At 42.1% G+C, this 24,925-nt stretch overlaps 1 non-coding gene across 1 annotated transcript; it reads left to right on the top strand.

Moving 5' to 3' along the window:
• Positions 1-1,166: 1,166 nt before the first annotated feature.
• Positions 1,167-1,238, top strand: trnad-guc (transfer RNA aspartic acid (anticodon GUC)). The gene has a single exon. It is a non-coding gene; the product is annotated as a tRNA-Asp (tRNA).
• Positions 1,239-24,925: the final 23,687 nt, after the last annotated feature.

Genomic DNA, 24,925 nt, shown 5'->3' with positions numbered 1-24,925 from the left:
GCATTAGAGAATTGTCTGGGCAAGCACCTCGACAATCAAGGCACTGAAGGCAATTGATCATAAGTGAATTGTTGTTTTTTCTCTGGTAAGATTGGGTCCTGAATGTCAGCATGGAAATGATGGGTCGAAAGGACTGTTTCAGGGTGGCACGATTCTGTGATTGTATCTTATCTTACAGTTATTAATCACAATAAAGTGTGTAATTTAATCGTGTAATGGACAGAGGGTGAGGATAGGGATCCCACAGGGTATAAATAGACAGAGGGATTGGTGAGTGGCCTGACACACTCAGGGTAAACAAATCATCCGACATGTTTTGATGTGCTCTAGTTTGTTGCAGGAGTCTGGGTTAGAGTGAGAGCAGGAAGCTGCACTGGTCGGTTCATCGAGAAAATGTGAAAGATGGGAAATCCATCCTTGATTGACTGGCCAGCCCAGGATGAATAATAATTTTGCACTCAATCATGGATTTAAACAATTTCTGGACTTCGTACACGAGTTAGCAGGGTTAGAACACTCGGCCGATAGAAGTCTGCACAGATCGGGTTCTGTGAATTGTTTACTTCTGATAGGTTCGATGATAGATGAAAACTCTCCTAACTGCGATCATCGGAAATCACACCTGCGTCAGTTGTCTGGAAGACAGCTCTGTTCACCATTATATCACCATTGTTCCATCATTCTGCAGGAGGTTTGGTTCCTCACCCATCTCCAGTGGTGCATGACTGTAGCTCGAGCTGCTGTTTGAATCCGGTTGGTCACATTGATTCCCCACCCTTGTAAATTCCTGTTATGTCCAGTTGTGGTCTCCATTTTCCGATAGATCCGAGATACAAAACACCCAGTAATTCGCTCGGAATCGAACTGAAGTGAGAAAGATCCCTTAAAAATTCGAAGAGCTCCACATCGCTTCTTGCCTGTCGCATTATAAAACCAGAATATATAAATGATCTGTTGAACAACACGGCGTTAGGTTCGAATGAGAGTTCCTTTTGCTAAACCTTGATAACTATCCGTGACTGAAAAAAACTAGAGGAAACTGAGAGACTTCTGTGGGAAGGACACGAAGAAACTGACTGCAGTATTGTAGTGAACAAACATCAAGGTAATTCTGTTCACTCTCTTGTGCTGTTTCATGTTTTTGTTCATGATGAACCAACAGCTGTTCCTCGTTAGTATAGTGGTTAGTATCCCCGCCTGTCACGCGGGAGACCGGGGTTCAATTCCCCGACGGGTAGACGCTGATTTTACAGCTCTTCTTCAAGAGGAATATTGTTTAAAAAAAAACAAATAAAATTGAACAAGTAATTTGGCATTGAAGTGATCAGTTCATTGACCATGGAAAGGTGGAGTATCTCTTGTTACTCTGAGTGCAGAAAGGTAGAGTCTCCCAAGAAGAAATAAACGTTGCGTTGAGACTGTTTCTTCGAATCTCCCTGGGAGAGTCTGCATCCCGCACGTTGTTACACTCAGCGAATGAGTCCATCACCCCGACGCCAATAAACCGTGGCTTTTGTTGTCAGCTATCAACTCCCTCATGGCCTCACCACGTTAGCAAACCAACTGACCAACATTAATTGTCACTCTTGATCTCTTCATTTGCATCCTCATCTTGTTTTGGTACGCATAATGACTCCAGGCCCCTACTGTGCAAAGGAAAATCAGACTTTACAGAGAGCTTTCTTGCCGACGTTGACTGCACACTGTCCGGGAACATTCCTCGCCGAGGTGCTGTGTTAACTTGACTTGCTGTAGCTCTTCCCACTTCCCTTCCGTTCTGTAACGGACAACATGGATTGTGGCTGCAGTTGAATTGCCCAGAGATTTCAGGTCTCCTCAGTGAACCTACCATCGACTATCCCGAAGAGGAGGGTTGTTGATCAATAATGTAGGCAGCCGTGCTTTGGGTCATCACTCCACAGAGTGCTGTCTAGCAAGAAATTAAAACAATGTTCACTATCATCAACTGGAGTTGCCAAACTTCCACGCAGGGATTCTAACAGGATTTTCATGCTTACAGTTGACGATATTCTCAGATATACCAAAGGTGTTTGTGGATCATTCCAGGCTAGAGATGGCACAACTACCTCCGCTCTCAGCCAACAGAACATTTAATGCTGTTCAGTTTTGAGAGGCGATTTTGCAGCGTGCTGGCGTTTTGTTAGAAATTTCATTGATTTTCAGACTTGAAAATCAAGCGCTGTTATCCAATTACTGCAACATTAGGGACATATTGATGCTCTCATGAGCCCGTCTGGTAGGTCCGCAAACAGGAACACTACAATCCATTAACTTTGCTCAGTCTCTTTCATCCTTCAACGCTGGCAGATGGTGTGCATTTGGTACAGCATATGCCAAATTGTAAGAACCCCTTGACAGCGTTTGTTCAAACTGGAGACACCATTTATATGGAAAGTGGATACCCTGGGACAATCAGTACAGTAGGTCTGCCAGCCGACTCTGTAAGTGCCATAAGCAGAAGTTGTGATATCACTGACGACTTATACGTACTGTTATCTACATCTTAACCTATTACCCCGAAGTTGCAATAACAGACTTCACCCTCATCCTTATGATGCAGCTTCAAAGATAAAGATTCATGCAGTCCATCACAAGAAATTTAATGCATTCGTTCAAAACATTTCCATTGGGAAGTCTAATTTATCTGGGCAGTTCAGTCCAGTGCTCCCTTCACAGCTCTAACATTGTTACCAAAGTGAAAAACAGACTCAACCTTGCCCGAACCTCATCACCCCCATTTGGCCTCCAGTAGATTCTTTTGGGTTCTGGTGAGGTCATAGATGGAGGATTCTGTGTGGATAACTTCTGTGACGTCAGCTCTGAACCACCCATGTGCGCACTATCATCGGCTCTCTAACTCGTGTCGTCTGTATTACTTATTTGTTTGTTTATTTGTATTTGCAGAGATTGTCGGCCGTCTGATTCGCTGCATGTCGCCTGAATGGATGTCTTGTCCCTTAAAGAGCTGTCAAAAACCTTACCAAAGCTCTTAACTGGCTTTTCTGTTATGATTGGGATGGCTGTGCCTGCGATGCTGAACCAGAACTTATTCTCCACCTTCACTTTCCTCAGCACCATAGATCTAGATTTGGTTGGTTTGAAACGCATCCGGGCCCACTCCACCAGATTTTCGAGCTTCTGTAGAATCCACCAGCATCCCGTGACTGATTCTGTGGTCACTGTGAGGTCATCCATGAATGCCCTGATGGGTGGTTTCCGTTGAGTGGAATTCATTCTGTGCCCTTTTCACTCTGGTTCAGCAGACTTAGTGAGCATGTTCATGGCTAGGGAGAACAGTGTCACTGAGATAGTGCATCCGGTAATGATACCGTTCTCCACTTTGTGCCAGTTTGATGCAATTGCTCCTTTAGAGACCCTCACCAGGAAGTCGCTGTAATAATCAGCGATAAGGTTATTAATTCTGCTAGGGACGTAATGTTTGGTCAGAGTGAGCTGCACCAGCTTGGGCTAATGGAGTCATGTGCGTTACAAAATCCTCTTGTAACCTTCGACAAACCTCAGCTCCATCCATCGCTTCTTCAATCTTCGTATCACCCGCAACCTTATTCACCCACTCTTCCGCCTCTTCATCAAGGCCATTTATAAAAATCACAAAGGGCAGGGCCCCATGACAGATCCTTGTGGCACTCCATTACTTACCGACCTATAGGCAGAATACTTCTCTTCTATTACGACCATCTGCTTCATTCCTGTATGCCATTCTTTTATCCAAACAGTCAAAGTTAAACTGATCCCATGCCTAATGACTTTCTGGATGAGTCTCTCGTGGGGCACCTTGTCAAATGCCTTGCTAAAATTCATGTAGACCACATCTACTGTCCGACTCTCATCAAGTTCTTCTGTTATGTCTTCAAGAAAACTCACGTAGGCTCGTGAAGCCCGACCTTCCCTTCACAAAACCTTGTTGACTATGCTTGAGTTGATTATACTTCTTCAAATGCTCGTAGATCCTATCGTTAAGAAAACTTTCTAATAGTTTGCAGACCACCGACGTAAGACTCACTGCTCTATAGTTCAAAGCACTCTCCCTGTTATCCTTTTTTAAACAAGGGAACTACATTTGCCATTCTCCAGTCCTCCAACAATTCTCCTGCAGCCTAAGAGTATTCAAAGATCAGAACTACTGCTCTACTACTGAGGAATTTTTTCTGCTAATGTTCGCATTTATTGGGACTGGTATTTGATATTTTCCATCAGTGACAAGTAAATCAGTAAAACAAGTAATTCCCTTCTATGACAGTCCTCGTAAATTCACGCTTGCTATTCACCTCTCACTCTTCCTGTGTGATGGGATCCCATCAGTCACCACTCTCAGGGTGAAGAGTTTCCTTTAATTTCCTCCATGGTTTTTTGCAGGCTGAAGAAGAAGCTGAGCTGAATCTAGTAATATCTGATAGGCTGCTAGTCCCTCAAATCTCTGCACCAAGGAGGATTGATAGTTAATTGCATTATTTCCAGTCCATGTCAATATTATTGGTCATTTTCACTTCTTCTAAATGCCCGTCTCACACAGATGGAGTGGAGGCAGTGCTTGCAAACCCTTTATTGCAACTGTCCTTCCCATAAATCTCTAAGTTTAAGAAAATACTATTCTTAAAGAGCCGAGAGGTAATGTTGCAGCTATATAGGGCCCTGGTCAGACACCACTTGGAGTACTGTGCTCAGTTCTGGTATCCTCAATACAGGATGGATGTGGAAGCCATAGAAAGTGTGCAGAGGAGATATACAAGGATGTTGCCTGGAATGGGGAGCATGGCTTATGAGAATAGATTGAGTAAGCTCTGCCTTTTCTCCTTGGGGCGACAGAGAATGACAGGTGACCTGATAATGTGTATAGGATGGTTAGAGGCATTGATCGTGTGGATGTTCAGAGGGTTTTTCCCAGGGCTGAAATGGTTGCCAGAAGAGGACACCGTTTACAGGTGCAGGGGAGCAGGTACAGAGGAGATGTCAGGTGTAAGTTTTTCACTCAGAGTAGTGAGTGCGTGGAATGTGCTGCTGGCAACCGTGGTGGAGGCGAATACGATAGGGTCTTTTAAAAGACTTTTAGATAGGTAAATGGAGCTTAATAAAATAGAGGGCTACAGGTAAGCCTAGTTATTTCTATGGTAGGGACAGTTGCTGCACAACTTTGTGGGCCGAAGGGCCTGTATTGTGCTGTAGGTTTTCTATGTTTCTATGTTTCTATGATTTGTTCTCTTATCTTGTGTGGAGCCTCACTAGAGCCGGGTGATTGTTAGAGATCACCTTGGGGACTAAAACCATGTCATTTAATATGTGGTGCTTCACCCTTTGATACACAACTTCTGGGAGACTACAAAGCTTAAAATATTTGTTTACCGTTTTCTCAAAGACAGCTCAGCAGCACACACAAAACGTTGGAGGAACACAGCAGTCCAGGCAGCTTCCATGGAAAAAAGTATACTTTAGACGTTTGGAGTCGTGACCCTTCACCAGGGCTAATGAAAAGTCTCGGCTTGAAACTGTGATCACCCTGTTTCTGAGTTCTTCCATTATTTTGTGTGTTGCTTTTAGATTTTCAGGATTTGCCGAGTTTATTGTGTTTGTAACAACAACTTATCAATTCTACTCTGAATACCATTGCATCCAGATGTCTTCTGAAATTCTAAATAAACAACATCCAGTGAATCTCCTTTTTTTTTTTTTGCTGCCTGTAATTTCCTCAGAAATCCAACCAATTGGCCAGGCAAGATTTTTAAATGATACAAATTCCCTTTCACCTGTTTTGTCATGTGTATCCAAGTACCCTGTAAATTCAATTGTAATAATGGACCCCATCATTCTTCCAAGCACTAATTCCGGGCTAGCTGTTGTATAAGTTCATATATTGTGCATCTCGCCTTAGATAGTCTAGTGCTGAAGGAAATGGCTGAGTTTATAGTAGTCGCTTTGGTAATCATTTATCAAAACACTGCAGACACTGGGCAGGTCCCGGCGGATTGCAAGACAGCATGTGTAACGCCATTTATTTTTTAAGATGTAGGCAAAACACGGACAACTATAGGCCAGTTAGCTTAGAATCTGAAGTCGGGAAAATCCTTGAAGCTGTCATTAAGGAAGAAATAACGTAACATTTAGAAAAGAGTGGTTCCATTAGACAGACGCAGCATGGATTCAGAAAGGGCAGGTCTTGTTTGACAAACTTACTGGACTTTCTTGAGGACAGAATGAGTTCAGGGGATAGAGGGGAACAGGAGAATGTCGTATACTTGGATTTCCAGAAGACGTTCGATAAGGTGCCACAAAAGAGACTTATAAATAGGATACCGATGCCTGGAGTCTGAGGAAGAATATTGACATGGATAGTGTTTTGGTTAACCTATAGAAGGCAGAGAGTTGAGACAAATGGGTGTTTCTCCGCATGGCAGTCGGTGGTGAGTGGGGTGCCGCAGGGGTCAGTGCTAAGCACGCAGCTGTTTAACATTCACACTGATGATTTGGAAGATGGGACTGAATGGAGCGTAGCAAAGTTTGCTGATGACACTAAACTGAGTTGAAAAGGAAATTGTCCAGGAAATTATGGAGAGCATGCAGAGGCATATAGATATGTTAACTGAGTGGTCCAAGGTCTGGCAGATGGAATTCAACGTTGGTAAATGCAAGGTCATCCACTTCTGAAGAAATAATAGAAGAGCAGAATATTATCTGGATAGACAGGGTCTGATAAGGAATAGTCAGCATGGATTTAAGCGTGGAAGGTCATGTTTGACAAATCTCATTGAAATTTTTGAAGAGGTTACGAGGAAAGTTGACGACGGTAAAGCAGTGGGTGTTGTCCATATGGACTTCAGTAAGGCCTTTGACAAGGTTCCGCACGGAAGTTTAGTTAAGTAGGTTCAATCGTTAGGTATTAATACTTTAACAATAAAATGGATTCAACAGTGGCTGGATGGGAGATGCCAGAGAACAGTGGTGGATAACTGTTTGTCAGGTTGGAGGCCGGTGAGTAGTGGTGTGCCTCAGGGTTCTGCATTAGGTCCAATGATGTTTGTCATATACATTAATGATCTGGATGATATGGTGCTAAATTGGATTAGTAAGTATGCAGATGATACTAAAGTAGGTGGCATTGTGGATAATGAAAATGGTTTTCAAAGCTTGCAAAGAGATTTAGGCAAGTTAGAAGAATGGGCTGAACGATGGCAGTTGGAGTTTCATGCTGATAAGTGTGAGGTGATACATTTTGGTAGGAATAATCCAAATAGGACATACGTGGTAAATGGTATGGCATTGAAGAATGCAGTAGAACAGAGTGGTCTAGGAATAATGGTGCATAGTTCCCTGAAGGTGGAATCTCATGTGGATAAGGTGTTGAAGAAAGCTTTTGGTATGATTGCCTTTATAAATCAGAGCATTGAATATAGGAGCTGGGATGTAATGTTAAAATTGTACAAGTCATTGGGAAGGCCGAATTTGGAGTATAGTGTACTGTTCTGGAAAGATTATAGGAAAGATGTCAAGAAAATAGAGAGAGTGCTGAGAAGATTTACTAGAATGTTGCTTGGGTTTCACCACCTAAGTTACAGGGAAATTTTGAACAAGTTAGGTCTTCATTCTTTGGAACTTAGAAGGTTGAGAGGGACTTGATAGAGGTATTTAAAATTATGAGGGGGATAGAGAGAGTTAACCTGGATAGGCTTTCTTTTCATTGAGAGTAGGGGAGATTCATACAAGAGGACATGTGTTGAGAGTAAGGGGGCAAAAGTTTATGGGTAACACGAGGGGGAATTTCTTTACTCAGAGAGTGGTAGCTGTGGGGACCGAGCTTCCAGCAGAAATGGTAGAGGCAGGTTCGGTATTGTCATTTAAAGTTAAATTGGATAGGTAGCTCAACAGGAAAGGAATGGAGAGTTATGGGCTGCGTGCGGGCCAGTGGGACTAGGTGAGAGTAAAGGACTAGAAGGGCCGAGGTGGCCTGTTTCCGTGCTGTAATTGTTATATGGTTATATGTTATAATATTATTTTGTTACGGATCAGTAATAATTAATATATGAGTGAGGCAGGGTTTTTTACAACAAATAAAACATTTATTGAACACTGAAAGACAAACCACCCAAGAGTAAACAAACCACTCACGTAACCAGAAGTCAGCTGCTGTGCGGCAGCTCAAACAGTTCTTAAAACAATAAAGCTTAAACAGTTCTTAAAGCGATGTTGCATAAACAGTTCTTCAAAGTAGTATTGCAAAAGTTAAAAATGCTTACAGTGCATTTAAGGGAGAGTCTTTTTAAGACGATGTAAATTCCCTTTCACGTCGCGTCGTTGAGATTCCCAGTCGAACTATACTTTTTCCACGAAGAATTTACGAAATTGAAAAATTAAACAGCTTAAAGGCACTGACCTTTCCTTTACAACACTGTATTCAATCCTTTCTGCTATTTCACAGGGATTAACACAAGCACAGCCAACGAATTCCTTCCGAATGAGGATCAAACAAGGTCGAACCTGTTTCAGCGTCGAAATCCACTTTCCTCGATCTTTTAACTCCCGTACTTCGATCTTCACTCTCCACTGATTTTTAACTAGCAGTATTATAAATAAACTGCTGGCAATGACCTTTTAAACTTTAGGCATTAATTAAAACTCCATCTTTCAACTAAACTGCCTGATAACATTAAAATCCTCACATGACCTCTACTGGCGGGAAAATTACGTCACTCCACGATCACAAGACGATTACCTCAAGTCCAGTATCGCTTCAACACCTGTCACGTGACAAGTGCACCACTGTCACGTGTTACGGGTACGTAACAATTTAAATGGTGAAAGATTTTAGCATGCTCTTGTGCAGAGGTACTTGAGAGTACTTGTGCAGGAATGCCAAAAAATTTTCTCGTAGGTACAATAGGTTATTAAGAAGGCAAAGGGAATGTGGAACGTCATTGCTAGAGGGATTGAATTCAAGAGCAGGAAGGTCATAATGCAACCATACAGGGTACCAATGAGGCCGCAGCTGGAGTACTGTATACTGTTACGGATTCAGCAACAATAAAAGTATAAGTGAGGCATTGCTTTTTTTAACAAATAAAACATTTATTAAACACTGAAGAACAAGCCCCCAAAAGTAAACAAACAACTAACGTAACCGGAAATCAACTGCTGTGCGGCAGTTGAAACAGTTCTTAAAGGAATAAAGCGGAAACAGTTCTTAAAGCAGAGTTGCAAAAACAGTTCTTGAAAGTAGTACTTCAAAAGTTCAAAATGCTTACAGTCCATTAAAGGAGAGGCTTTTTAGACGATTTAATTTCTCCTTTCACGTCGTGTTGCTGCGGTACCCAGTCGAACTATACATTTCCCAGAGAATTTACGAAGAGAAAAACTGAACGGCTTAAAGTCACTGACCTTTGCTTGACAAAATGTACCCAACCCTTTCTGCTATTATTTGCAGGGGTTAATAGCCAACGAATTCCTTCCGAATGAGGATCAAACAAGGTCGAACCTGTTTCACCGTCGAAATCGACTTTCCTCGATCTTTTAACTCCCGAACTCCGATCTTCACTTTCCACTGATCTTTAACTGGCAGTATTATAAAGAAACTGCCGGCAATGACCTTTTAAACTTTAGGCATTAAATAAAATTCCACCTTTTAACCAAACTGCGTCATAATATTGAACCACGCAGTGGCATGGAGTCAAAATGGCAGATCCAGCCACGAACTGCCCCTCCTCACAGGGAGGGGTCCTGCTTTTATACCCTGTAAAAATCACATGCCACATGACCTCTACTGGTGGGGAAATGACGTCATTCCACCATCACAAGACCATTTCCTCAAGTTTTCATACTTGAGGAAGGACATATTGGCTTTGGAGGCAGGTCAGAGGAGGTTCACCGGATTGATTCCAGGGATGAAGGAGTTAACCTGCGAGGAGAGATTAAGTCGCCTGGTCTATACTCTTTGTGGATCTTATAGCAACATACAGGATTTTTAAAGTGATAGAAAAGTTAGAAGTAGGAATGTTGTTTCCATTGGTAGGTGAGACTAGAACCAGAATCTTCTTCAAGATTCATAGAAGAAGATTTAAGACAGAGATGAAGAGAAACTGTTTTTTCTCAGAGAGTGCTGAATCTGTTAAATTATCTGCCCAGGGGAGCAGTTGGGGCTTTTTCACAAAATATTTTTAAGAAACAGTTACATAGGTTATTACATAGTAAGGGAACTAAGGGTTATGTGTACAAGACAGGCAGATGGAGCTGAGTTTAGAGACAGATCAATCATGATCTTACAAAATGGCGGGGAAGGCTCGATGAGCTGGATGGCTATTCCTACTTCTTTATCTTGTGTTTATTTTTTGAGATAATCCTTTCAATAGTGTAATAAGAATTTCAGTTGTACTAGTTCAAATTAACAGAATCCTCCTTTGCATGTTCCAGGTAAACTGCTTCAGTTGTGACAGTCAAGCACACTCATGTTTCAGAGCTGGATTATACAATGAATTGCAATAGACTCTACCGATGTGAAACCGACAGTGGTGTGCTATGTGTTTCATTGGCCGACGTTACAGCATTAATCCAAAGCTTTCGTATACAATTTCTCCTAATATAAATATCGCGTCAGAGGCTCTTCGTTCGTTGGCACAGTTGCCTCATGAATTGAAATTTTGCTGAGTCCACTGGACATGGAAAACTGCTAACGTTTGTTCACCTGGCTGCACGAATATACTGCATGACAGTCTTACGAACAAAAATATGGATGTTATGGATTTTTTGAACTCCTAGCAAATATTACTATGCGATTTCCGTTTTATTTACAGAGCCGAACATTTAATGCAAGCAGATGTTTGACACCATTCTTCAGCTCCTCCCTGAATTTCCTTTGTGTCAGTGTGTAGATACACGTGTTGGTGCAGGTAGAGAGAAACTGCAACATGTACCCAAACTGCTGCAGGATATACTCCGGTGTATTCAGGTATCGGTCAATGTAAAAGTAATTCTGAGTTGGCCAGTTCATAGTATATACAATAAAGGGGATCCACAACAATATGAAATTGGCTGATAGAGCGAACAACAGAATCATTGACTTTCTCCGGTTCTCCACCTCTGGATCTTTCTTATTCTCTCTACTGTTCCTGAGTCCGCGGCGGACTCTGTTTGCTGATATAATATGACTGACTGTTAAAGCATTAAACAATAGAATCAAACTGATCGGCAATAAAGGTGTAGAGATAGTGTTCAACAACCGGTATGTTCTCCATACTGGTAAAGTATAGTAATATTCTTTTGCAGTGCATCGCCAGGGTACGTTATCAATGATCAGATAAGGATCTATCCCAAAGTAAAATGGAAGACGCTTCGCACAACTCACTAATCTCACAATTACTATAATCACAGTCGCTATCCTCTTGGTGCAGTATCGTTCCCGCAGCTTTTGACTACAGATTGCAATACAGCGATCGAACGTGAAAGCCACAGTGAGCCAAACAGAACAGTCCATTGTTGCGAGCCTCAGGTAAAATGTCACGGCGCAGATCCGTGTAAAGAGTAAAGAAAAGGCATAAACATAAATATTATTGATCTGCTCAAGTACAACACCTATGATAGTAATTATTAAATCAGTTGCCGCCATTCCCACCAGATAACAGGAGATACATTTGGAAAGTCCGCAGTTGCCCCGAGAAAGGATCACAATCGCCATTAAATTAACTGCAAGGAAGCAGAATAGGAGTTAGTTTCAAAAAAAAGCTCTGATGCGTTTTCCTGGAAATTAGTTGTTCTGGACGGAATGGACCACATTCTTTAATATTGTGCCAGGACAGGCTGGGTTCGAATAAGAGAGTGGAAATAGAGTATTTACGATCGTCACTGCTCTTCGATCGATGCAAAACAGCGGGTCAGAATGTCAGTTATGTCGCAAATTTCCAGTAGTCAACTGTCGGAATTATGTAGTCCACCATATATTTACTTGTGGGTGACTGATTCAAAATGACTGGACGGAAAGAAAAATCTACATGTCGCCGAAAAAAAAACGACAAACCGTTTTCAGAGAAAGCTGCAACGACCGTAAAAACAATTTCCTTTTTAAAGGTTTCAATAAATCTGATTCTGCAACAGACTTGAAACAATATATGCTGGTAAAGCTTTGGGAGGTCGTATAGGTACATACTAGAACATATGAATATTAACACATTCAAATACTAAAAATCTGGCATTCAAAAGTCAGCGAAATATAAGGAAAACATGCCTAAACATGAAAAACCTTAAAACTCTCATGTACAGACGAGGCACCAACTGTAACAGATTTTACGGTAACTAATCGGCCGTTCGGCAGGTACAGTAATAAGAACAAAACACACACATAATAGGCAACTCCAGTTACTTACCAGGGATTCCAATCGCTGCCAGTATAGGATAGTAAATGCTCGCTATGTAGTAAATTGCAGGATATCCCATTTTCGATGTGAAGCAGCGAGCAGGTCCAAGTGGTCTAAATGCCGATATCTGCTGTTATTTATTTCGTAAACTCTTCTACAGGAAAGAATAGTACCCACCGTCTTTTAATCACAGCACTTCGTTAGTCTCATAAGTGACAGTCCGGTAAACAAACACATCACGTAAGCCATTTGTATGAGCTGTGTCATCATCCAAAGAAAATACTTACTCAGAGAAATCACAAAATAACAATTCTGTTGCATTTTGTTTATTCTGATTTACAAATGAGAAAGTGCGTTCTTTCTCTATGACACAAGGTTTGTTATTTATCAAACCTAACAATTCTCTGACACAATGATTTACAACGTGCAATATTACACTCAACTAATGAACATTTCTAACAGTAGGCGCAGTGCACTTAGATTCCTAAATTATCCAAGGGCATTTGGTTTGTCTGTAAACTTAGGCAAGTGTTCCCCTGGAAGGAAAAGATTTTTGCCTTTAATTTGGTGGCACAACAGTGGTCAAGGTAGATGAGAAATAACCGACCAGAATTGTTATGTAACTGTTGGGACATCACGGCATCCACACTGATATGAGTGGAGTGTTCATTTGTGACGAACCTTTAAGGTGTTTGTTTCATGAAAGTATCCGTAACATATGGACAGACTGAATACTGAAACAAATTCAGCATAGAATTGAACAGTTTATACTAAACACACAGATTTCTCACAATAAGATACCAGTCCATGTTGCGACAAACAAATCACATTTCGTGCCATTTCTTGCAGGTGTATTACTTTCAATCTTTGATCATTGTATTTTCATTCTATCTTTTATTTGTGCATATTTCGAGACGCAGAATCTGCCACGATTTTTATAACGTGTAAATCCAAATAAAAGCAAAAAAAATCAATAAGTTCTTACACTCGCCGCGTTATTTCCCTTGCGTATTTAAGGCAAATGTATTGAAAGTCGCTAAAGCAAAGCTGCATGAATTGACTATACCTTCTGCTCGCACCGTCCGTGCACAAGGAAACTCCCATTACTTATGTACTAAAGTCCTTCACAGAAACTTGGGCACGGGCCACCGACGAAACCTCCATCAATCGTTAAGAACATTAAGCAGTACAATAGATTTAGAAACATGTTTGCTCCGCCATTCCGTGACGGCTGATTCATAACTCTTATCCCTTTAAGCTTTGACGCTTAGCTAAATCAAGAACCCAGCAAGCTCCGTCTAAAATATATTGGCATAGGGGCTACGGCAAAGAATTCCTCCGATTCACTGATCTCTGCTAAAGAAATCTCGTCAACTCTATTTTGAATGTATGTTCTCTTATTCTGTGGCATTGCCCTGTCGTCCCCGGCTCACCTACTTCAAGCAACATCCTCCCGTATCCAGACATTTCAAGAACATTTGATAGGTTTTAATTAAAACCTCATTCTTGAAATCTTCAACGAGTACAGCCCCAGAGTCATCAAATTCTCCTCACATGTTAACCCTTTCATTTTCGGAATAATTCTTGTGAACTTCCTGTGGACTCTCTGCAAGGCCAACGCATCAGTTCCCAGAATAGGGCCCAAGACCAATCATACAGACTTTAAAATAGTTTTGCAGGGGGCTGGGAGCTGAAGCCCAGGGACAGTAAGGGATGGATCGGACCAGCAGATAGGAGTCAGAAAATCTATTGAAAGTATAGTTGTCTCGGACCTTGATAGTGTAAGGTGCTTAGATGTGCAGAACTTGTTAAGTGTATCCCGAAATCAATTAAATCAATATGTCATCGTACCGACTAGAGGAGAGCAGTATTGAACGTGGTGCGGGGTAAAGTGCTTGGCCAAGTGAATGCCCTTTCAGTTGGAGAACTGTTAGAGACGAGACCACAAATCCTTAACTTTCAAGATAGATGTAGTACAGAAGGGGTACACTGAGGCTTTTGAGAGAGTTTTAAATTGGAGTAAAGCAATTACGAGAGCATTAGGCAAGAAGCAAGAAGACTTAATTGTGAACATATTTTCTTTGCCAAATCTATATCAGAGAATTGGAGGGTCTTTTAAGATAAGTAGCACAGAGTAGAGGGAAGCAATATTCTTGTTAGAAGGAAGGATGGTGATCGAAAGAAAATATAACCTCGGATGTTCAGAGGGGTGAGGAACTTAGTCAAGAAGAAAAAGGAAAATTATCTAAAGCATCGGAAGTTGGGATCAAACAAAACACACGGAGAGTTTAAAACAAAGCATGAAAAAGAGCAAAATAATTGTATTAAGAAAGGCAGGAGGGGCTTTGAAAAGTTGTTAAGTAGGATTAAGGTGCAATCCAGGGCATTCTATATATACATCCAGAGGAACAGGATAAGTAGAGAGAGTGTAGGACCATCAAGGATAAAGGAGCGACAATATTTTCGATGCAGAGAAAATAAGTGATGTATTTATTAAATACTTTGCTTCCATATTGACCAAGGAAAAGCATATAGTGGACGAGGGGATCAGTGCTAAAGCAGAAATATGTTAAGGCAATTAGAGGTCAAGGTGGAAGAAGTTTTCGGACTCCTAATGAATTTAATGTTGATATTTCGCGAAGGCCTGATGATGTTGAACACAGATTACTAAAGGAGGCAAGATACGACATTGCTGGGCCCTTATTATTGATAGCCGTTTTCTTTATATTCTCTGCCAAAAATGAGGTAGCGATGGATTGGTGAGAGGCTGATGTTCTACCTCTGTTTAATCAAGAAAGTGGAGAAAATCTGAGAACTATCGACCAGCGAGTCTCACGTCAGTTTAAAAAAAAATGCCGGAAAAAAATTCTAAGTGAACGTATATAGGAGCATTTACAAACCCCACGGCTTTGTTCATGACAGAGCGTTCCTTACTAACATTATTGAGTGTTCTTTTAAATACGTTGACGAGAGAGAATGGCAAGGGTAGGTCAGTCGATGTTGCTTACATGGATTTTAGTGAGGCGTTTGATAAAGTCCCTCATGGAAGGCAATTCCAGAAAGTAGTGATGCATGGAGTCTGCGGGGAACTGGCAGTTTGGATTCAGAAGTGGATTGTGAATAGAAGACGTAGGGTGATGGCTGAAAGGATATAATAGAGCTGGAGGTCAGTAATTAATTGAGTTCCGTAGGGGTGTTGAGACCTCTGCTGTTTCTGATGTATATAATTGACCTGCATGAAAATGTCGATAGGTGGGTTAATACATTTGTGGCGGTACTAAGATTGGTGGAGTTCTGGATAGTTTAGAAGACTGGCGAAGAATACAGAACGACAAACATTAGTTGTAGATATGGGCTGAGTAATAGCAGATGGAGTTTAACCCAGATTAATGTGAGGTGCAGCACCTTAGTAGGTCACATGCAAGGAAAGAGCACATTGTTAGTGGCAAGTGTTGCTTAGCAGAAAGATCTGGAGATCCAAGTTCATAGCTCCTTGAGATTGACCACGCAGCTCGGGCAGCTTATGGCATGTTTTTTTCTTTCATCATTCAAAAGTCTAGAGGTTATGTTGTGACTCCATACAACTCCTGTTCGAATGCATCTGAGGTATTGTGTAGATTTCTGGCCGACCCATTATACGGAGAATACTGAATTTTGGAGCGTGTGCAGAAGAGGTTTACCAGTATTCTAATTGTCCAAGAGTGTTTGTGCTGTTATGGGAGTCTGGGTAATCGAGTATTGTTGTCTCCGGTGCGTCGGTAGCTGAGATTAGATCTGATAGAGATTTACAAGATTAGCAGAGGCTAGATGATTGGACAGAGATGAAGTGTTTCCCAGGGTTGAAATGACGAATACCAGAGGACATGTTTTGAAAGAGAGGTGGGATAGGTTTTGAGCATCTGAGGGGCATGTTTTCAATCTGAGAGTGGCGGATGTTGTAAAACGCTACTTGGTATGGAGGTAGAGGTAAATACATTGGAGGTTTTTAAGAGCCGTTTATACAGGCACATGGATGGAAGATGGAAGAACATGTGCATGAGTTGAAAGATCGAGGAAAGTCGATTTCGACGTTAAAACAGGTTTGACCTTGTTTGATCCTCATTTGAAAGGAATTCGTTGGTTGTGCCCGGGTTAGCCCCTGCGCTGAGAGCAGAAAGGGTTTGGTGCACAGTTTCGTCAAGGAAAGTTCAGTGCCTTTAAGCTGTTTCATTATCATCTTCCTAAATTATCCGGGGTAAGTATAGTTCGACTGGGAACCGCAACAACACGACGTGAAAGAGAATTTAAATCGTCTAAAAAGTCTCCTTTTTAATGGTCTGTAAGCATTTTGAACTTTTGCAGTACTACTTTGAAGAACTGTTTTTGCAACATCGCTTTAAGAACTGTTTTCGTTTATTCCTTTAAGAACTGTTTAAGCTGCCGCACAACAGCTGATTTCCGGTTACGTTAGTTGTTTTACATTTGGGGGTTAGTTTTTCAGTGTTTAATAAATGTTTAATTTGTTATAAAAAACCCTGCCACACTTATATATTTATTGTTGCTGAATCCGTAACAGTAAAAACAAGAAGACATAGTTTTAACAACGGAGGGGAGAGATTTTAAATGTAAGAGAAACTTAACTGGATTGACTCTGTGTGTCAGGATTGGAGGTGGACTTTTTAAAATTAATCCAAGATAGCTTTCCTTGCCAGTGCATACTGTACCTTATGACAATAGGTTGAGCGTACTTGTCCTTTCCACCTTGGTGTGATGGAGGATGAGAGACAACTTGATAGAGGTTTATAAGACCATGAGGGGCATTGATCGCGTGGATAGCCAGAGACATTTTTCCAAGGCTCAAATGGCTACCACGTGGCGGTATAATTTTCCGATTTTTGGAAATATGTATCCAGGGGATGTCAGGGGTAAGTTTTTCACAGAGTGTGGGGGGCTGCATGGTTGCATTGCTGGCGACAGTGATGGATGCGGACGAAATAGTGTATTTGAAGAGCTCTTAGGTACATGGAACTTAGAAAAATAGACTCTTGTATGTCTCTATAATGGGTTACATGGTCGGCTCAGCATGAACCAAAGTGCTGAAAATTTCTATGTTCTATATTCTGTGACTCTTCTCCGTCATTACTGGCCTCCTTGTATCTGGAAAGTTCAACTGCTAGGGGAAAATACATCATGAGTACAAACGAGCACTTCAAGCATCTCCGTGTAAAAGATAAATTAAAAGCAACAGAATTGCTGAAGCACAGGGGCAACAGTTGTTCTCTCCGCAATCTGTCCCAGCTCAGTCACTAAAGCATGTAACTCCTCCCGAGTAATAGACAATAGACAATAGACAATAGGTGCAGAAGTAGACCATTCGGCCCGTCGAGCCTGCACCGCCATTTTGAGATCATGGCTGATCAATTACTATCAATACCCGGTTCCTGCTTTGTCCACATATCCCTTGATTCCCCTATCCATAAGATACCTATATAGCTCCTTCTTGAAAGCATCCAGAGAATTTGCCTCCACTACCTTCCGAGGCAGTGTATTCCAGACGCCCATAACTCTCTGGGAGAAGAGGTTTTTCCTTAACTCTGCCCGAAATGACCTACCCCTTATTCTCAAACCATGCCCTCTGGTACTGGACTCTCCCAGCATCTGGAACATATTTCCTACCTCTATCTTGTCCAAACCCTTAATAATCTTATATGTTTCAATCTGATCCCCTCTCAATCACCTTAATTCCAGCGTGTACAAGCCCAGTTTCTCTAACCACTCTGCGTAAGACAGTCCAGACATCCCAGGAATTAACCCCGTGAATCTACGCTGCACTTCCTCTACAGCCAGGATGTCCTTCCTTAACTCTGGAGACCAAAACTGTACACAATACTCCAGGTGTGGTCTCACCAGGGCTCTGTACAAATGCAAGAGGATTTCCTTGCTCTTGTACTCAATTTCCTTTGTAATAAAGGCCAACATTCCATTAACCTTCTTCACTGCCTGCCGCACGTGCTCATTCACCTTCAGTGACTGATGAACAAGGACTCCGAGATCTCTTTGTATTTCTCCCTTACCCAGCTCTACACCATTCAGATAATAATCTGCCTTCCTGTTCTTACTCCCAAAGTGGATAACCTCACACTTATTCACATTAAACGCCATATGCCAAGTATCTGCCCACTCATCCAACCTATCCAAGTCACCCTGAATTCCCCTAACTTCCTCATCACATGTCACACTGCCAGCCAGCTTAGTATCATCAGCAAATTTGCTGAAGTTACTTTCTATGCATTCATTCAAATCATTAACGTAAATGGTAAACAGCTGTGGTCCCAATACCGAGCCCTGTGGCACCCCACTAGTCACCAACAGCCTTTCCGAGAAACACCCATTCACCGCTACACTTTGCTTTCTATCTGTCAACCAGTTTTCCATCCATGTTAATGCCTTCCCCCCGATGCCCTGAGCTTTGATTTTACCCACGAATCTTCTATGTGGGACCTTATCAAATGCCTTCTGAAATTCGATGTAAACTACATCCATTGGATCTCCACCCGTCTAACTTCCTGGTTATATCCCCGAAAAACTCCAACAGATTAGTCAAGCATGATTTACCCTTGGTAAATCCATGCTGGCTCGGCCCGATCCTATCACTGCTATCTAGATATGCCACTATTTCAAACTTAATAATGGACTCTAGCATCTTTCCCACCACCGATGTCAGGCTGACAGGTCGATAGTTCTCTGTTTTCTCCCTCCCTCCTTTCTTAAAACGTGGGATAACATTAGCCATTCTCCAATCCTCAGGAACTGATCCTGAATCTAAGGAACATTGGAAAATGATTACCAATGCATCCGCAATTTCCAGGGCCACCTCCTTTAGTACCCTAGGGTGCAGACCATCTTGACCTGGGGATTTGTCAGCCTTCAGTCCCATCAGTCTTCTCATCACAGTTTCTTTCCGAATGTCAATCTGTTTCATTTCCTCTGTTACCCAATGTCCTTGGCCCATCCATACATCTGGGAGATTGCTTCTGTCTTCCTTAGTGAAAACAGATCTAAAGTACTCATTGTTCTTCTGACATTTCTCTGTTTCCCATAACAATTTCACCCAATTCATTCTTCAAGGGTCCAACATTGTTCTTAACTATCGTCTTTCTCTTCACATACCTAAAAAAGCTTTTGCTATCTTCCTTTATATTCCTGGCTTGCTTGCGTCCGTACCTCATTTTTTTCTCCCCGTATTGTCTTTTTAGTTAAGTTCTGTTGTTCCTTAAAAACTTCCCAATCATCTGTCCTCCCACTCACCTTAGCTCTGTCATATTTCCTTTTTTTTTAATGCTATGCAATCTCTGAATTCCTTTGTCAACCACTGTGGCCCCTTTCCCCCCTTTGAATCCTTCCTTCTCTGGGGGATGAACTGATTTTGCACCTTGTGCATTATTCCCAAGAATACCTGCCATTGCTATTCCACTGTCTTTTCTGCTAGGCTATCCGTCCAGTCAACTTTGGCCAGCTCCTCCCTCATAGCTCCATAGTTTCCCCTGTTCATCTGCAACACTGACACCTCCGAGCTGCTCTTATCCTTCTCAAATTGCAGATAAAAGCTTAACATATTGTGATCACTACCTCCTAATTGCTCCTTTACTGCGAGATCGCTTATCAAATTCTGTTCATTACATAACACTACATCCAGAATAGTCTTGTCCCTGGTCGGCTCTCGTACAATCTGTTCCAAGAATGCATCCCGTAGGCACTCTACAAACTCCCTATCCTGTGGTCCAGCACCAACATGATTCTCCCAGTTCACCTGCATGTTGAAATCCCCCATAACTACTGCAACATTACCTTTGCCACATGCCAATGGTAACTTCCTATTCAACTTGCACCCAATATCCATGCTACTGTTTGGTGGCCTGTAGACAACACCTATTTGGGTCCTTTTGCCCTTACTGTTCCTCAGTTCTATCCACACAGACTCTTCTTCTCACGACCCTCTGTCCCCCCTTGCAACGGACTGAATCTCATTCCTCACCAACAGGGCCACCCCACCCCCTCTGCCCACATTTCTGTCCCCACAATAGCACGTATACCCTTATACATTCATTTCCCAGGTCTGATCTCCCTGCAGCCGTGTCTCCGTTATCCCAACAACATCATAGTTACCCATTAGCACCTGAGCTTCAAGCTCATCTGCCTTATTTCTGACACTTCATGCATTCAGATATAGAATTTTTAACCCATTTCTCCTCTCTCTGTTTGAATCGCTGCCTATTGTGCTTAACCCAGTTCCCCGAACTCCCATCGGGCTATACGCCCCTAGAATTTTGTTGTCCTTCCTAAATTTACTTATTCTTTCAACACATTTAACTCCATGTTCCGTCAGACCATCCCTCTGTACATGAGTCCTCCTTACACATGTTCCGCCCCACCTTCCTCTACTACACACTTAATATTCCGGAACCGTGTAGTCCCCACCTGTCCTTTATTCTTCCTCTCGCTATACTCTCTCACATTTTGGATCTCTTGGTGGCCTCCATCACTTGTTCCCATCTTTCATGATCTCTCAGTTTCACATCCGTCCCCATCTGCAGAGAAAACTTTCTTGGAATCTTTACTCCTATTGGAGCAAAAATTAAAATTATTGCAAAATCTTTCATAATATCGTGTCCTCCATTAATTTTATACCAAGATGTGGCGCATCCCATATTTCTGCATGTGCTGAACTACAACAGCTTAACTATATCTCTTTCTGACTATAATTAATCTGATTTGTGATGTGCAATAATTCTCTTTGTTGTTGTGCACAGCCTGGTTGCAACAACATAAATATGAAAGATTGCTTGCAGCGTTTTTTCAGAATATTTTTTGAGTTTTTAACTAGTTAAATATTCGGGATATATTAACATTTACACTTCCACAATTGTTGCCAGTATGCGAGATCAGAAAAAAAGAAGCAGCTGTAAAAAGCTATAAGTGATGGAGACTCGATGTTTTTATATTCCCCAGTGTGTTCCATTATCTGCATCACTGATTTCAAGCTGCACATTTTGCAATACTTTAGGTTCTTTATCCACTACACCACTGAACAATGTCAGGGATTATTTATGTGCAGACAGAGCAAATAAACTAGATGTAAGTCACTCTTTCCCACCACTACCTTGCAGGGTACACCTGAGCATACCGTAGACCCTGCTTACTGATCAATACTGGATATGGTTGAAGAACTTGTAGCGCAGTCACAGATTAGCTGCGTTCCCTGCCTTGTGCTGTTTCGAGACATCTTATCTGCCCTGTAAAGGAACTTGCAGTGGGAAAGAAAAGGTCCAGTTGCGATGGCCCATGTGGGTACCGACAACAAAGGTAGAACCAGGAAAGAAGTTCTGCTAAGGGAATTTGGGCAGCAAGGAACAAAAGTAAAATTAGAACAAAGGTTGAAATCCTAGCATTATTACATGAGCCACATGCAGATTGGCATAGGATCAGGAAGATTGGAGAGTTAAATGCCAGTTCATGACAGTTGTTATTGATTAAAGGGAGACATTGATCATTTGAGTAAGTAGGCCGTAAAGAGGCAAATGGATGATAATACAAATATGCCCTTTCTGAGGAGGCTGATGAGAACCTGGACTATATGCATCCATAATCACATCATTCTAGATACACAGTCGGGTGCACATCATCAACAAAAGAAATTTTATTCACAATAAAGGTTACAAGAATAAACTGTACGAAGCCTTTCCATTATTTACATTGAAAGTCAATGCTTTGAGTAATGTTCTATTACGTTGTTACAATTCAATCAGTGGCACTGCTTCCACTCATGAGACACTCTGAGATGGTTTACAACTGCAATAATTGAAGGAATTCCTCCGCGATTCAGCACCTCATTCTCCAGTAATTGAGCAACACTGTCCTGTGGTCCTTCAGCACCAACCCCTTGCATGGTTGCACCAAGCCCCAGTGACTCCTTCAACCTCTGCAGCCTGAAATGTGCCAGCAGGGCTCGTGGACAAATAAATGGTTTGATGTTGCACTGGATATTAGCACAGTGCACTTAAAGGTGCCTGCTCCACCTTTTCCCAGTCCTTTGCCTTCTTTACCTCCACTAAACATGATGCTGCTTCACTCAGATCGCTGCTCATTGACAAACTGACCGCTTCTGTCTCTTTTTGTGCACAGCACCTGGAACTGCCCGAGGAAGGTGCAGAGAGACAGACTTGGGAAGAGGATGAGACAGAGTCAGAGTGACGGACTGCAGAGAGGTGCCCCTCATTTTCCTGTTCCACCTGCACTTTAACGCATTCACAAATTTCCAAAGGCATATTAACAACAGAACTGAAAGAGAAAACTCTGATCAAACTCTGTCACACACCAGCTCCATACTGAAGGAATCCCTGGTTTTACTCTTCTCAGCTCGGCTCCAGATTTATAAAGAATAAATCTCCAATCTACAAAGAACCACTTGATGAGTGGGTGAAAATAATGTCTGTCCATTCCCGGGACTAAGCACAGTGCAGCGCCTCCTCCTCACACACAGCAGCTGGAAGGCGAAGATACGGTTGGTCTCAGTGTAAAATCAAATTGTGAGGAGTCAACATAGCACAGTTAAATAGATTCCTGAAGCTCAATTGGAGAGAAGCCTCACTGAATACAAAGATAGCAGAAGGTTGCTCAAACAGGTGTTTAGAGTAGCCAAAAAATGCCCTTGGCGAACAGGGTCAAGGATAATCTCAAGGCATTTTACGCTTACGCCCTGGAACGTAAGAGAGTGAAGGGAGATTTGACAGAGGTATATATGAAGGGTATAGATAGGGCAAATGAATGCATTCTGTTGTGATAAACGTGCTTTATCCTCCAGATATTGCAGGGGATGATTGCAGGCTGATCGGGAGAGGGACCTCAGTTTCCAACATATTCAAAGTTCCTGCACTGTCCGAAGCCCGGATGCAAATAGAGTCGAGCTGGACATCCTAACCCCAGCAACCCAATCCCACAAAAAACAAGAGCAACAGAAGCTCCAGAGAGTTCATTCCTGAGAAAGAATATATCCACCCCGAAGACTGGCTACACCTGGGGAGGGCTTCAAAGACTGGCACAGCACAAAGAACTCGGGTCAGTGGTCTATGCCCCAGTGGGCGTGATGCGCCAAACTGACCACCGTCTGTCTAAAAGACATAGAACAACAGACTCCTATTCGATACCTGCCCTGTCACCATCTGGTGCCCTCTAGTTTCATATCCCTGTTAAAATGTTTCTGTGCATTCACACTATACGCGACCTTCATTGTTTCATACACCTCTATAATATTTCCCCTCACTCTCCCACAGTCCATAGAAAACAATCCTAAACTGCTCATTACTCTGGCACATGCGACTCAACATTGTCCTTGTGTGTTTCCCTGCCTTATTTCCAACTTAATAGCATATTTCCTGCAACAGTGTGACAAAAACTAAACACGATATTTCAATGCGACCTCACATCTTATGCAACTGCAACACAACACCCCAACCTCTATCCTCAGTGCATTGACTGATGCATGCCAGAGCGCCAAAAGTTTTCATAATCAATATGTCTGTGTTTAAACTATTTTGAGACTCTGTCAGCTGATTAAGTGAAAGGCAGTTCATGTTTGATCAATAAGAAGAGTATTTCTAGATGTTAGAATGGAACTTGTAGATGTGGTAAACTTAGATTTTCAGGTGGTATCTAACATGGGGCCACATGAAATGTTGGTGCACCACACTAGAAATCACAAGATAGGTTCGCAAGTTTAAAAGGCTGTTTTTCACATTAAGACAGAACGCCATTTACAGGTTTGTTTCAGGATGGGAGGATGTAAACACTGGAATATCACTTAAATCAGTTCTTGACGCTCAATAATATACTCTCAATATTAATATCACGGTGAATTGGGCGGGGTTTGGGGTGGTAATAGGTTGCCTGAGGGGGCAGGGTACGTTAACGGCCACCATTTATTCAGAGTCGATATTAATCACGGGGACAAGGGGGGCAGAGTTTGAGGTGCCCAAGGCTGTCTGTCAATGACAGAGAATGTGTTGGGGGTAATGTTGTGATGGGACAGTTAGTCTCTACAACAGGATATAGAGAGGCTGGATAGACAAGAGGATGCTTAGAAAATGGAGTTTAATGTGGTAAACATTGATGGCGTGTTCACTGGTGGAAAGAATGAAAAGGCAGACTATTGTTTATATGGAGAGAACGAGCACATGAGTGAAGTACAGAATGTTCAGGTGTTGTCTTGCACGTCATGCACAAACAGCAGACAGGTGCAGTGAATTGTTGATGGAAATTTATTTCGTGTGTTTCGTACAGAGAAACGGAGAAGTGTTGTTACAGTGTCAGACAAGTGAACAGTGGTGGATTTTGGGAAGATAAAGCAGGCCAGGACATAGACAGTGAATAGCAGTGTCATGGGGAGTGTTAGTGAACAGAAACACCCTGGGATACAGGTACATAGTTCCCTGAAATTCACAACACAGGTAGACAAGGTTGTGAAGCAGATGAACAGCATGCTTACAGTTGGCAGCATAGGAGTTGCAACATCATATTAC

Source organism: Hemitrygon akajei, chromosome 28 (assembly GCF_048418815.1).
Source record: "Hemitrygon akajei chromosome 28, sHemAka1.3, whole genome shotgun sequence".
NCBI classification, from domain to species: Eukaryota; Metazoa; Chordata; class Chondrichthyes; order Myliobatiformes; family Dasyatidae; genus Hemitrygon; species Hemitrygon akajei.
This window is presented reverse-complemented; position numbering and strand designations above follow the sequence as displayed.